We start from the raw sequence: 14,795 nt of genomic DNA, 5'->3' as shown, positions 1-14,795 counted from the left end.
TACATAAAATATTTAAGGAACTGCTTTCTGATAAAACTATAATGGTTGGGAGCTCCTTTACAGTCGATAGGGAAGAAAAATGAAGGTGCATGAGTGAAATACGAAAGGTAAGAATGGAGTATTTTGAACTTGGGAGGTAAACTGAACGTTCTTCACTATTTTCTCTGCTTTCATATATATTTAAATGTTTTTTGATGAAACAAGCGTAAGTGCAAACAAAGGTTTCCATCTGTACAGATTTATTAATATTCTCTAGCTGTACTTCAGCTACTCATAGTAAGGGAGGAGCCTTTCTCCAGGGCCAGGTGCCAGAAGTGGTTAGGTACCTCATATCCCCGACCCACTAATCCACAGCAGTGTCTGCTACCTTAGCACTAGGCTTCCTTCTTCCTCCACGCCCAGCCTTCAACAAGCTCCATCATGGATCAGCCACGCACAACATTGTACAGGTGATGTGATCTGCCTTTGGCTCAGGATATTACCTTAGGATGGAAACATCAGTTCTTGTTTAAGGCTGGCATACAGAGGAACCCAGAACAGCTGTTTTTCTTTGCCCACTGCTCTTGGGCTTCTCCTGGTTTAATTACCTTTTCCTGGCCACCAGAGTACTTTGTCAGCTGTCGGGATTGCTGACTGCATACCTGAAGCAAGGCTAAAGTACTATGTAACATACTGCTCAGGGTCACACGCATCCTCCTTCCTGTGTATTTTTGAGAGTCAAGGCTTCCAGATAGCAACACAAAGTACATCTTTCACTGTCAAGAAGAGTTCTTGGCTACACAAGTGTATTGTGTTGGCCTAGAAGTGGGAAGCCTGAGCCAACTTAATATCTTCCTTCAAGAATCTGTTAATTCTGGTGCCAAGACTGATTTACCAGCTGTCTCAAGCTCCAGGGAGAAATCAACCAAAGCAACCCAGGAGAGCTAGAGTTAACACAGCAGATTCACATCTAACCATTCATGGAAGCAGAGAAGCAAAGAAGCAGATAGAAAGGTAGATGTTTCTCAGTAGAGACTAGGTGCAGACTGAAGACGAAGAGCTAAAGGGGCTTGGGATAGGCGACATTGGACACTGTAGTCAGTGGTTAGGATCCTAGTCTGTTGTTTGATGCTAATCACAGGATACCATAGATTGAGTAAGCTATAATACCTCAAAGTTTATTGGGACTCATGATTCTAGTGTAAGATTGAAGACTGAGGTGACAGCCTTCTTGTTGGCAGAGTATCAGATGGTGCAAATAATCATATGCATGAATAGATAAGCACAGTGCTTGTCTGTGTCCTTTTTATAGAAGACATAGGATGCGAGCATGGGCTCTACCCTAATGGCTATCTAATCCTAATTATCTCTTACATACCCCAGAGCAAAATATGTGATATTCATATCCACTTAATACATCACAAAGCAATTAAATTTCAATATGGGCACCCTTTGAGGGCATAATAAAGCATATCAAAGCCATTGCAACAAGGCAAATAGTTTTCGGGTATATCTTAGCAACCAAGGACCCTGACTTGCACTAATCTGCACATATTCCCCTCTATAAAAATGCCAACTTATCACTCTGCCTTAATAAGCTTTAATAACTCCTTAACAAGCAATCACTTAGTAATCAAACACATTCTTGACTGTATTGTGGAACAACAGGCAGTGCCAGTCCAACCTGGACTAATTTGAGATACATACTCAGTAAGACAAACGATATTATCAATATGAACTTTTAGAGGAAACAATCCCTATATGCTATCTGTGATGCATAATCTTGGTTGTCCACTTGACATACCTGAAAGAAGGCACCCTCAATTGAAGAATTGTTTTCATCACGTTGGCCTGTGGCCTTGTCTGTGGGGGAGTTTTCTTTATTACTACCTTATGTAGGAAAGCGTAGCCCAGCAGTACTGTCTCTGTGCAAGTGGGTGAGGGATGAATAAGAAAAGTAGGTAAGCTTGAACCTGGGAGACAGCCAGTAAGCATTCTTTCTCTGTGGTTTTTGCTTCAGTTCCTGCTGGAGTTGTGCCCTGACTTCCCTCTCTGAAGGACTGGGACCTGGAAGTCCAAATAACCACCTACCAGAGTTGCTATTGGCTGAAGTGTTTCGACGCAGCAACTGGTAAGTATGGAATAGCATTTGGTGCCTGCTCGTGATTGATCCTGTATGTGACTAAAATCTATTGTATCCTGGGGGATGACATGTGAAAGGAAACAAAGGCTTATATGTACCAACCCTATCAATCAAAATAGAAACTCACATCTTGCACTTAGAAACCAATTCTTCCTCTTGCACTGTTAACAGGGAGCAGTGAAAAGTGCTCTATAAGTTCTTTAGCACTTCCTTTGAGCCGAACCTGCTGCACCCTGCAACACATCTTTGTAGTTTTGAGAAAAATCTTTTGCTGCTTTGCTGTTTGTGTCCATCCATTTGATCCTTTGGACAAGACTCTAAGAACATGGAAGTAGCAGACAGAGAGTACCACCAGTCACAGCAGTACGGATTTGAGTGGATTTATATTAAAAAGAATAGGAAGACTTCAAATAGTATTTGATTTTCTCCAATCAAATGACCAGAACTTAACCTCTGTTTTTAATTAGTTATGATTTAGATCATCATGAAAGTGGCAAAATATTTGCACTTTTAGTCGTGTAAGTTAAAACCACCAGGCAAGAGACATTATTGGCCACATTCACCTAGCATGACACTGTATTGAGGGTTGAGGCCACTCAGGGCTCCCAAGTGGAAGGAATATACAGGCTTCACTGCCTCACTCAGCAGGTTATGGCTTATTGGATTTAGACATCTGAGAGATCTCCTCTGACGGAGCTGAGGAGATGCCTCAACAACAGTCAACACTCAACAGTCAACAAACTGTGATTGTTGTAAGCATGAGGACCTCGGTTCAGGTCCTCTAGCGCACACACAAATAGGCAAAGTAGAATGCACCTATAAGTCCGGTGCAGGGAGGAAGAGAAAGAAGGCTCACTAGAGCACAATGGCCAGCTTCTCTCTCCTAATCCTTGAGTATCAGGTGTGGTGAGATCCTTTCTTTTAGAACTAGATAAAGATTCTTAACAAGACTACATGAAAACTTTCAGAAGGCCAGGGAGTCAGAAAGACACTGAAAATGCTGGAGAAGTTACAGTTTGCATCAGAAGGTACTTGTGGCTCCTGTTTTAAGGGACAGTAAAAGCTTACCACAATCTAGAGGTAGTTTTTACTCTACAAAGGAGAATGGCATCACTAGACTGTGTCCTTTAACACACACGTGTGGTTCCTATACTAAATGTAGCCCAATGAGTCTGCTGCAATTCCCAAGAAACTGAACAAGGCATCACCAAAGCGCAGGAATGGAAGCAAAATAAAACTGGCAATAATAGCACACAAGGCAGACACACAGCTGAAAGTTTTCATGTAGTCTTGTTAAGAATCCTTTGTCAGAGCCTTGTTTTCCACCTTCTTTGTTACCCACTGTTTCCTGAAGACTGCTACTGTAAATGTCACTCTGAACATCTTTAAGCTGCCTCCTCCTTGGTTTTTCAAGGGGAAGGCCATCTGTAAAATGTGCTGGTTGAATCTGTGGCTGCGGCTTTCTGTTACTGCCAGGCTTCTTAATCACCCCCAGGCTGTGCTCTGCTCACTATTTCTCTCCAGATCTGTTCCAGCCAGTGTCCTCCCTTCCTCATCCCTTCATTCTGCCTCAGTGGTCAAGGGCAGAGCTCACTGTGGCCTTCCCTACCTTTGCAGTAACTCTTCTCATCTTTCCTCCAAGTACCACTCTTCGTTTGTGGTGGAAGCAGCATCTCAGGCTGTTCAGAGCCTGAGCGGTCTCAGTGTCGCTGTGCTGTCCCAGGTCACACATCTCTCCTTCTAGATTTGGGATTTAGTTAAGAAAACCTTAAGTTAACTGAGAACAGATGAGATGCTTTTGAAGAACAAACTATTCCTTTTCCCAGGTTTGTAGCTTATAGTAACTGTTCAAGTTCATGGCTTTATTAAAATGAACTTTGACTTTTTTAAATATAAAATAAGAGAACTAGATAAAGAATAATAAGGGAAGACATCTGACATCGACCTTGGGCCTAGACACACAAGTACATGTGCATAACACACACATAAATTTAGAAGAACATTCTGGCTCAGGGTCTATATGAAGTGTTGCTTTTTTTATTTATTCTGGTTGTCTAACAGCTCCTGTTATTTACCCTGCTAGTGTCTAGAGCAGCGCTATAGAGATGATCTCTGATTGCTTGTGCTCTTTTACCAGACAGACACCAGACCAGCAGCTCCTCAGGTTTGCAGGACCTAACTCATCATCTCCAAGTTGAGGGAATACTCTCTCATAATGCAAAGCCTGTACCAAGTCTGCCAGTAGTTTATGGAACAACTGTTCCTCCCAGGGCCAAATCACCCGTATTGATCTCTACACTCAGGCACCACTCAGTCTGCATCTGTGTTCTTTACAGCAGGCCCTTCTTAACATCCCTATGTCTTGAAGGCACCTTTCTCTGTTAAACTCCCTGAAGCCAGTGGCTGTGTGTATGTGAGAGAGTATGGACTTGTGTGCGTGTTTGTGTGTGTGTGTGTGTGTGTGTGTGTGTGTGTGAGAGAGAGAGAGAGAGAGAGAGAGAGAGAGAAAATTGTGTGTGTGAGAGAGAAGTGTGTGTGTGTGTGTGTGTGTGTGTGTGTGTGTGTACGTGTAATCACAATGCCCAACATGGGCCCAACCTGCATTAACTTCATAACCAATTAAGAAAACCTCCGCGGCATCCTCAGAGGAAATTTTTTATTATAAATCCTTTGAACAGTATTTAGAAACATCAGCATGATTATTACAATGCTTTATTCAGTTAGTTAAATGTGCTTTAGAAAACACCATGAAGCCTAGCATCATTTAAGGGCATCTGCTGTTCTTGGAAGTGATTAGCTGTCAGCAAATCATCAATTTCATTTTGTTGTGTGGCTAAGACTATTTGTTCTAATTAAAGACTACACATGAGTCTGAGCAAATTTGCCATATCTGTAGAAATGGGACTTTAAGTCTTATGAAAGTGTGATGATCCTAAATGTGTCAGGCAAGCAATTTTCTCCAGGTGTCCTAAGTTACACCTGGAGATAGGGGATGGAGACCTGAGGTTCTTGGAGCAGTGTCACATTGATGAAACAATCCAGGCTGTTAGGACTCACTATGCCTGAGTCTAACCTAAGCCCCCACTCCCTGCCTGGTCCAGTGTTTCTGGTTCTCCCAGTAGTGGCTGTACAGAGGTCTGGCGGATTCCTGGCTCATTTCAGAGGCTCAGCAGCCTTGGGCTCAGCTGAAAGCTTTATGTAGGCTCTTTTGTTCCTGGGTTGAGTCCAGAAGGAGGCAGCACAAACGGAAGTCAATTCTTTCCAGAGGCCTCAGCTCTCATGGGCAGAGTGGGAGAGGAAGCTTGGGAATTAAGGGAAGGGAAAAGGCTGGGAGAGAGAGAAAAGGAGAGAGTGTGGAGTGTGGTTTATTGCCAGACCTTTATTAAGAGATAAGTGGTATTTATGGAGAGTAAAGACACAACAGCTAAGTGTGCAGATAATGGGCTGAGACAAGAGGTTTTATGGTTTTCCCTCTGGCTACATCAAATCTATCAAGCATTAAATGTGGTAAATAAGAACAGAAGTAGGGTTGGTGGTTCTAAACCCAAGTATCATGTCGATGGGGTCTGCTCTTGGTCATACTGAACCCTCAGTCTTCCTTCCCCTGACTTCCTTTCTTCTCCCCCCACTCATAGGTCTCTTCTATGAGCCCTCCTTTGTCCCTCCAGTATGCCACATCTTCCAGTCTTTTTAATTTTCCCAAGACACCACCTTCATGCTTGACTCTGGATGCTCCTTATTTCCCTAGGAGATTTTCCACTTTGCAGACAAGCCCAGATATTTTCTGGCTAAGTCTCAGAAACCAAACCAAATAACCTGCTTGAATCCATGTCCTAAGAATAACTAGGCATAATTCCATGAAGATCCATCTACACCGTTGCACTGGTAACTTGTATCCTTCTCTTTTGATGGAGGTAATCTCTGTAGCACAGGTTGTCTTTAATCTCTTAATCCTCTGCTTCCACTGTATGCCAATATTCCAGTTCTCCCTTACCCTGTCCCCACACTGTGCTTGAGATGGAATCCAGGGCCTCTTGCATATGAAGTAAATGCTGTACCACTGAGTCACAGCCCTGTTATTTTACATTTCTAAGTATGTTTTCATTGTATAGACATGTTTCAGTTTATTTGGCCCATTAACTTATTGAAAAACTTTGAGCTGATTGCAGTTTTTACCTTTATTATATTTTGACCAATTTTTTTTAAACATTTTATTGGCTAGAGAGATGGCTCAACTGTTAAGAGTGCTGCCTTCTCTTCCAAGGGTCCTGAGTTCAATTCCCAGGAACCACATGTAGCTCACAACAGTTTGTAATGACATCTAGTGCCCTCTTGAGGAAGAAACCTGGTTGGTGTAGGAGGCCCTTCTGTATTTGTGCTTTCATTGGTTATTAAAGAAACTGCCTTGGCTTAGTTGATAGGGTGGAACACAGGTATGCAGGGAAGACAACAGAATTCTGGGAGGAAGAAAGTAGAGACAGGAAGACACCATGATTCCTCTGCTTGAGACAGATGCTGGTTAGAATCTTTCCTGGTAAGCCATGACCTCGTGGTTATATACAGATTTAATAGAAATGGGTTAATCAAGATGTGAGAGTTAGCAACTTGGCTAGAGCTAATGTGCCAAGCAGTGATTTAATTAATACAATTTCTGTGTGGTTATTTCAAGGGTTAAGCTAGCCGGGCAGGACAGAACAAGGGGCCCTGCTCCTTCTCCTACAACTGGTCAGTTGTTTTCATCCTCATCAACTTAGACCATGAAACCCAATATGGACAAGTTCAACAGAACCGCCATATATGGGCTGCCCATGCATGCATGCTTCAGTGTTGCTAGGGCATAGATTTCATTCCATTAACATTTTATACATTCTATGTAAACATTACTTCTTTGTACTCTGTTAAAATTAGAAAGCCCAGGCATGTAATTTCTGGGCCACGTAGGAGATGTGTAGCCAGTTTATACTGCCAAGTTCTTTTTCAGGGAGGGAGATTGTACCACTTTACATCCCAGTGCCTGAGTGGCTGTCCTTCTCCAGATCCCACACCATCTCCTGCTGTTACTCTTTCCTGTTTTAGACATTCTGATAGGTGTGTTGTGATGTCTCTTTGTGGCTTTTTATTAGAGCCAAGTAATGCGGATGATCTTTCCATGTGTTTATTTACTATGTATGTTAGTGTGTGTGTGTTTGGTATATGGCATATCTGTATGTTGGTTTGTGTGTTGTGTTGGGTGCATGCACTTGTATGGGTGTAACTGTGGAAGCCAGAGGTCAATGCCAAGTGTCATTTTCAGTTGCTTTCCACCTTAATATTTTAGAGTGTGAACCATTGAGCCTGGGGGTCACCAACTCAGCTGGGGCTGGCTGGCCGGGGAGCTCTAGGGATGGGAATCTTCTTATTTCTGCTTCCCTAGTCTGGGATTGCAGGAGTGTGCTTTCAAATTTTTCCTATGGGTGCTGGGGATCTGAACTCAGGTCTTCTCTTGTGTAGCAAACACTTTACAACTGAGGCATCTCTTTAGTCCCTACCATTGTGGTTCTTTAACTGTGTCTTCAAATCTCTTGTCAATCTTAATTCCTTCTGTTGGGGAAGGATGACAACAGGATTACATCTTCATATGTAGCCTAGGCTGGTTTACAACTCAGGATTCTCCTGACTTGAGCTCCTGTCTTGAGAGTACAGATGCACCTCACCATGCCCAGCTTCTGCTTTCTTGTAGGTGGATTACTTCCTGGGAAATCATCATGAATTCTATATACTCATCTTCTATCAAGGTCGACCTGGAACACTTGAAAGCTTGTTTTCAAAGAGACAAACAAACAAAAATGGAGGAGGGGGACAACGAAATTGTCCCTCAGGTAAAGGAGTTTGTCAAGCCCAAGTTCCCCCTCTCAGATTCTCGTGATGGGGAAGAACTGACCTAGAATTGTTATCAGACTTTCCTATGCATACTGTGGCACATACCCAACACAAAGCACACACAAAGCAGATGGAAAAAGAAATCAGCTGTAAACCTTGTCTTCCTAAGAACCCAAGATTTGTGTAGCTTTTAGATCTCTGATGATGGTGTGTATTGGCATAGACACCGCTGAAGTTCAAGCTGTTTGGACTCACCTTGTCCAAACATTTGTATGTCTCATGCCATACATTATGACAGATGGGGGTAGGATTTCAGCTACTGCCTCTTGGAATGCCTTTTCAACATCCAGCCATTTTCCCCTTGAACTTCTGTGACACAGAAGCAGATAATTTGAGGCAGCCCCACCGTTCCCTGAATCTTTTTCATGTTTTTTTTTTTATCATTTTTCTTGTTCAGATTGAATAGTTTCTCTTGTTATATGCTCAATTCTTCTGAAGAGAGATTTTTGTTTTTAATACCTGCCATCAGGTTGGTCATAAACAAGAAGTTTTACCTTTTGCTATACTGGGATTTTCACTTTCTTTTTTATTTTTATTTTTTGTTTTCTGAGGAAAGGTTTCTCTGTGTAACCGTCCTGGCTATCCTGAAACTCTCTTTGCAGATCTTGGTGGCCTCAAACTCATTGGGATTCACCTGCCTCTGCCTCCCACGTGCTGGGCTTAGAGGGTTTGTGGCGCCCGCGTCTGGAGGGTTTTCCTCAGTTTTACTCCCATACTTCCATTCTTCTTTTCTATTTCTTTGTTGAGATTTTTTTTCCTCTGTTTACTCTTTTCATATTTTACTTTGTTCCAAGCATGTTCATCATTGAATCAACTTTGACAATGACTACTTTAAAATCTCTATGGATAGTTCTAGTAATCCTGGCATCTCGGTGTTGACACTGTATTGATGTCTTTTTTTTGTTTGTTTTATTTATTGAAGCTACAAAAAAAAAGAGTTTGAATTGGAATCTGGATATATTGGGTCTTGTACTGACTAGTTTTGTGTGTCAACTTGACACAAGCTAGAGTCATCAGAAAGAATGGACTGACATTTGAGGCAATGTCACCATGAGATCTAGCTGTAAGACAATTTCTCAAACACTGATCAGTGGGGGAAGGCCCAGTCCATTGTGGGTGGTTCCATCCCTGTGGTGGTGTTGCTGGGTTCTATAAGACAGCAGCCTGAGCAAGCCAGTAGACAACACCCCTTCATGGCCTCTGGATCAGCCCCTGCCTCCAGGATCCTTCCCTGTTGAGTTTTTGTTCTGACTTCCTCCAATGATGGATTATGATGTAGAAGTGTAAGCCAAATAAACCCTTTCCTCTCCAACTTGTTTTTTGGTTATGGTGTTTTGTTTTAGCAATAGAAACCCTAACTGAGATGTGTTGTGTTTTGAGCCTCTGGATTTTGTTTAAGCTCTGTATTCACCTGCCCACTGCCATCCAATAGAGCAGGGAGCAGACTGCACCAGGTTTTGTAGACAAACAATGGAGAAAAGGAACTCCTTGTTTCTGATGAGTGTCTGTTTGGCTGTTGGTTCCTCATACAGCCTCCACCAGCATCCTAGGGGTAGCCTGCTACCAAACCTGGGCTTCCTCTAACCTCCTCTGGTGTTTCCAGTCAGCAGCGGAAGAACTGAGAATTTGAAAGACTGTTGGTACAAATACTACCTGTCAACACTTCAGATCAATAGGGAAAGAGGTCTCAGCTCCAGACTCAGTGACACAGACCCAGCCCTGGTGGGTGTTGATAGAGCTGCTTAGAGTTACAGCTCTGCACAGTCTTTGGTGGTGTTTGTGAGGTGGGATTAACAGCCTTCTCTGTGCATTTGCCTAGGGTAGACTGGCTACTGTTTGACCTTTCTTATTTGCTGCCTTTGTGCTGGTCACCAGGCTTCTGTAGAGTCCCCCCACGCCCATTGGTGAGTGCTTATTGGTGTTTCTGTGTTTCAGTCTTCTCTATATACAAATCTGGGACAGATGGGTATAAAAATAAAACCTATATCCCTGGCATTACTACTCAGGTCCTGATCTTTCTAACTGACCTTTCTTCTTCTCTCTGCCTTCCAGAGAGATTTTATGGTTTGAAAATATAACACATATAGGTTTTAGTTGTATTTAATAGAAATAAAAGGGGGGACGTGTTCTCTATTTTCACAGAAGTCAAAGTCTGTAATAGTCATAATTTACTGCCAACCATTTAAAGTGCTCCAACTTGACTGGTTTTCAGAGTGTCCCTAAAATCGAGTTCTCAGAATAAGATGTTGTAGTTGGTACCCAGTTATCTAAAGACACTGGAGCCACACACTGTTAACAAGGGGGTGGGGATACCCTCAGGTAGATGTTGGGGAGCTGGAAGTTCACAGGGGTGCTAATACATTGTAGAATAAAAGAATTAGAGGGATAGACAGTCGCATAACAATACAGCTCTGTACTGGGAGGAAATAAAGTTAGAAGTCCATGCTTTAGGATACGAATAGCATGCTGCTTGATTTATAAGGATACAGTGATACATTTTAAAAATATGGTATTGGCTGACATTTATTACGATACTGGAAGCCTTGACAAAAAAAATAGGCACATAGAATCTAAGTGCTTGTCAAAATGAAAGTATATCTTTTCCATATTTATCTCCTAAGTGGGAAAGCATAGTTTGCCAAATGAGGTGTAGGATCTGCTGTATTGCAGCTGAAGTTGAGAATACTTGCAGATACCGGAGGATGTCCTCAGATCCTTGAAGACTACATGCTTCCACGGGTGCAGATTGAGCAGTGCAGTGGCATGCAGATTGGGTGCTGGAATACTGGCCCTGGGCCCACAAAATTCTCTCTTCCCTAACACAAATACTTTCTGAAAAACTTCTGGGAACTTGAGTATGCCACAATAAACCAGAGCTCTTGTAGAAAATGAAGAAGGGTTTATGTGATTTATATGACTTCATAAATGTGCTTGTATCTTGGCAATTTGAAGGCTTCGATGAGGGGTCTGTAGCTTTTTCATGTTCTCTATGCACTGTCTTCCACACGATGTGCTGTATTAGGTCCTTGGAAACTGTGTGTGCATTCTTATGCTGGGTGGGGGACCCTAGACCAAGTCTGTCAATTCAGGCTACAGGAGCCCCTAGAAGCCCTTGCCCTGTAGGGAGTCAGAGGAAAAGGCAGTTGTTGGGGACCACATGGCTCTAATTACAGCCATTAGTGTGGAGGGCTCTGTTTCAGCCAAGGAGATACACCTTTCTTCGTGGGCTTCTGCAGGAACAAGAGGTTTCCTGATCTAAGAGAGCAGCCACTAGTCTCTACTTTGTGCAAGAGGCAGAAAGGCAGTACAGACTGTGCAGTTCATCGCCTTCATGTGCTTTCTGCTTCTCTGCAAAACCGGATGTGGGAAGGAGATTGGCAAAAATTGGGGAGGGAGAAAGAAAGGCAGAGACAGATAGAAAATACAGAGTAGGGAATGCAGACCAAGAAGGAAAGAAGAAAGGGAAAGAAGGAGAGATATCAGAAGGAAGAAAAACAGGAGGAGGGGGAGAAAGAAGAAAGATGGGGTGCACAGTGCCTCTCGTTTCCCTTCACACCTCATTACAGGGGTTTAGGAAACTTCTCTGGGTTTTGCTGTCAGGCAGTTAGCTTTTCCCATCAGGAAAGAGAAGAGACATGTGTAGCTTCGTGCCCTGGCCGGCTGAACAGGAGCTATGTTTACCATGAAGTCTCATTACTGCTAGAGGACGCTGGGTCTGCAATAGCCCTGTGTTCCATGCATTGCCACCAGCATTCACTGAATAGGACAAAGACCATTCAGGCTAATTTGCTTGCCACCCCATGTCTGCCCTGAATCCTTACAGAAACGTCAGCCTGACAGAGCAAGCATGTTCACGGATTTTCCAACCCATAGGAGGTTCTATGTGGGATCCACAGTCTGGCAGCTTTTCACAGTGCAGAACACAGCATACGAAACAGGTTGTGGGTAGCTCCCAGCTGTATGTTGTTACTGAATGGGACATAACTCTGGATTTGGCAGGGACGGGACACAGGACATGTTTTGGAGGAAGTGAACTCTATATTTGGCACTCCAGCAAGGTGGCACTGACCACAACAAGGGAGTGTTTTGAAGCTGGAAGGTTGGGGTAAAAGCCAGAAGGCATGAGACTAAACACTGAGACAGGAACAAAAGCCTAAAGCTGCTTGAGGGACAGCGCTCTGCCCACACTACTGAAATAGCCTGGCTCATAGGAGGTGCTTGTTCCCTGTGCAAAGGCCCTGCTTAAGTCTTACAGGCTGCAGGTGTCAGTGTGAGCCAAGGGCAGCTGGGGGCAGTGGGGCAGCAGAGCCCTGGGACCATGGGTTCCTTCTGAAAGGACACGCCTGGGCTTTAGTTAATAGCATTTTCCTTGGGTTCTTTTTCATGACTGAGTTAACCAGGGCTCTGGGAAGCCTGAACCTTCTCAGCTAGTGAAAGGAGGCAGCTACCCACCCTTCAGTACTCATGGGAGCAGTACCCTGAGTCTAGGGCAGAACACCCTGATAGCAAGAACCTTGGACTGCAGTAGTATAGCCTAGGGGGTTGAGTCCTCACCCCAGAAGCTGTAAGTTGCCCCAAAACAGGGCACAGTCACCATATGCAGAAGCATCCTTGCATCTCTGTGCATGAATTCTGTCTTCATATCTTCCTTCATAACTCTCCTCCATGCCCAGATTGTGTCTCAGGAAGTGCCCACAGCACAAGGAGACCAGCCCATGGTCATCAGTAAAGGACCCATCTGCACCCGGAGATCAATCCTGATTCTCTGCTGCCTGGAAAGTCAGAATCAGAGAGGGGTTGGACAAGTCCTTACTGTAGGTGACAGGTGAGAATCACTGGAAACAGTGGACTTTGGAAGTCCTGACAGAGTCAGGTGAAGTTCCAGAACAGGTACAGAGCAGTTCCGGGTCAGTCCAGCCAAGGGCTGTCTTGATGACCTTGTTCACACCGCCTCTTCTAACTCTTCCCCAAGTGGAGAACAGGCTAGCATGCCTACTCTTCCTAAGGGGGCAGTTCACACCTTAAACTTGGTGCCAATAGTTTAAGGCCCTCTGCCTGTGATCAATCACGGCTAGGGTGTGTGAGTCTGAACACGTGTGGTCTCTGTGCACCTGCCACACTGAAGGCCAATTTCCCAGGAAGGCACATTCGTTCTATCAGTTGTTCTCCACATTGGGTCAGCCTGTCAATGGCGCTACCCCACTGTTAGTGACGCTTCTAATCTGCTTGACTTCCTGTTTGGTCTTGGGGGTAGTCAGTGCCATTGCCTGCTCACAGGAAGGGCATTAAGAGGACAAACATGATTGAAAATGGTGGCCTCTGTCTTGAATGGGGACTAATCGGATTTCCAGAGAGTATTCTGGATGAGTGCAGGAAAAGGGGCTTTCTGAGGGTGGATTTTGGTCATCCCTGAGCACTCGCTGCTCTGGGGGCTATGCCATGAGCAAAGCAAACACTGAGAACTCCATGCTTGGGAGAGCACGCATTTCCGTAAGAATGGCTAACACCAGGGTCACACGCAGATAGACTGGTGGATGTCAACAGGCATGATATTCTAGAGAGAAATTGAACAGGCCTGAGCTGAAAAGTCATGTAGGCTCATGTAGGGTAATGTCCCCACAAGAGCCAAATGAGTCAAGCCTGGATGAGAGTAGAAGAAAGCCTCTGAATCCTGGAGAAAGGGGCTTCTAGGCAAATGCAATGGCCCTGGAGGGAACACATCCAATTGTTTCCAGGTTCTGGAGGGCAGTGGTGTGGGGAATGTAAGAAGTATTCAGAGGCTGTTTTGCTGAAAAGTACAGACTGCTCCTTTGTGCCTACTGTGTAAATAAAAGCAGAGAGGAAACTGGCATCTCCGCCTTCATTTTGTGCTGGTCTCCCAACCTCTGTGTCAGATTACTGTTCACTCTGCAGGTAAGTGTGTTTTTCATTCCACCTGAAAAGCAGCAATGAGGAACAAAAATGTAAAACGTTTCCTCTCCCATCAAGGCTGAAGGCACAACGAGTGATTGAGGTATCTGTCAGCACTTCAGAGCACCGTGTCTCCACACCCAGAGGTTTCTGAAGGTTTCCAGTCCTTGCCTACAGTCACCTTGTACTGCTAACATTCCTTCCCACGAGGTGATGTAAGCAACATCAACCCCTTGTCCTCAGGTCCCAAGAACAAAGCGAGGCCTAAGTCCACTAAAGTTTATTCTGGGGAACGAATAAGCTTACTGTGCTTTCTCAAAGAGCCCAGATGAGGGATTAGTTAGAGGGGTATGGGCACTTCTCTTCCAACCCTTCCACCATCAGTACTGGAAAGCTTTACCCAGGGTGAGGGCTGTCATGTACAGGGAAATCCTGTGCCTAATTCTCCAAGATTCTATATACTTTTCCGCTTCCCCAGGCTACATGCAGAGTTGCCTTTTGGTATGGAACAGCTAGATACTCAGCAGAGAGAATCTTATACCCTTCCCTGCCCCTCTGCACAGGGATGTAAATAGTCAACTTAGCTTGCATGACCTTTTGCAATAGGTCACAGCTAGATTTTCTGAGATAGTGGTTGCTTGCCTCGGAGGATAGTCACTGTCTTAGGGCTTTACTGCCATGAAGAGACACCATGATTACAGGGAATCTTATTAACAAAAGCATTTAACTGGGGCTGGCTTACAGTTCAGCAGTTTAGTCCATTACCATTATGCTGGGAAACATGGAGGCCTACAGGCAGACGTGGTGCCTGAGAGGTAGCTGAGAGTCCTGCAAGTGATCTGCA

The sequence above is a fragment of the Microtus oregoni genome, unplaced genomic scaffold (genome assembly GCF_018167655.1).
Source record: "Microtus oregoni isolate MIOR12 unplaced genomic scaffold, Mior012 000008F_ref0000371, whole genome shotgun sequence".
In the NCBI taxonomy this organism is placed as follows: Eukaryota; Metazoa; Chordata; class Mammalia; order Rodentia; family Cricetidae; genus Microtus; species Microtus oregoni.
This window is presented reverse-complemented; position numbering follows the sequence as displayed.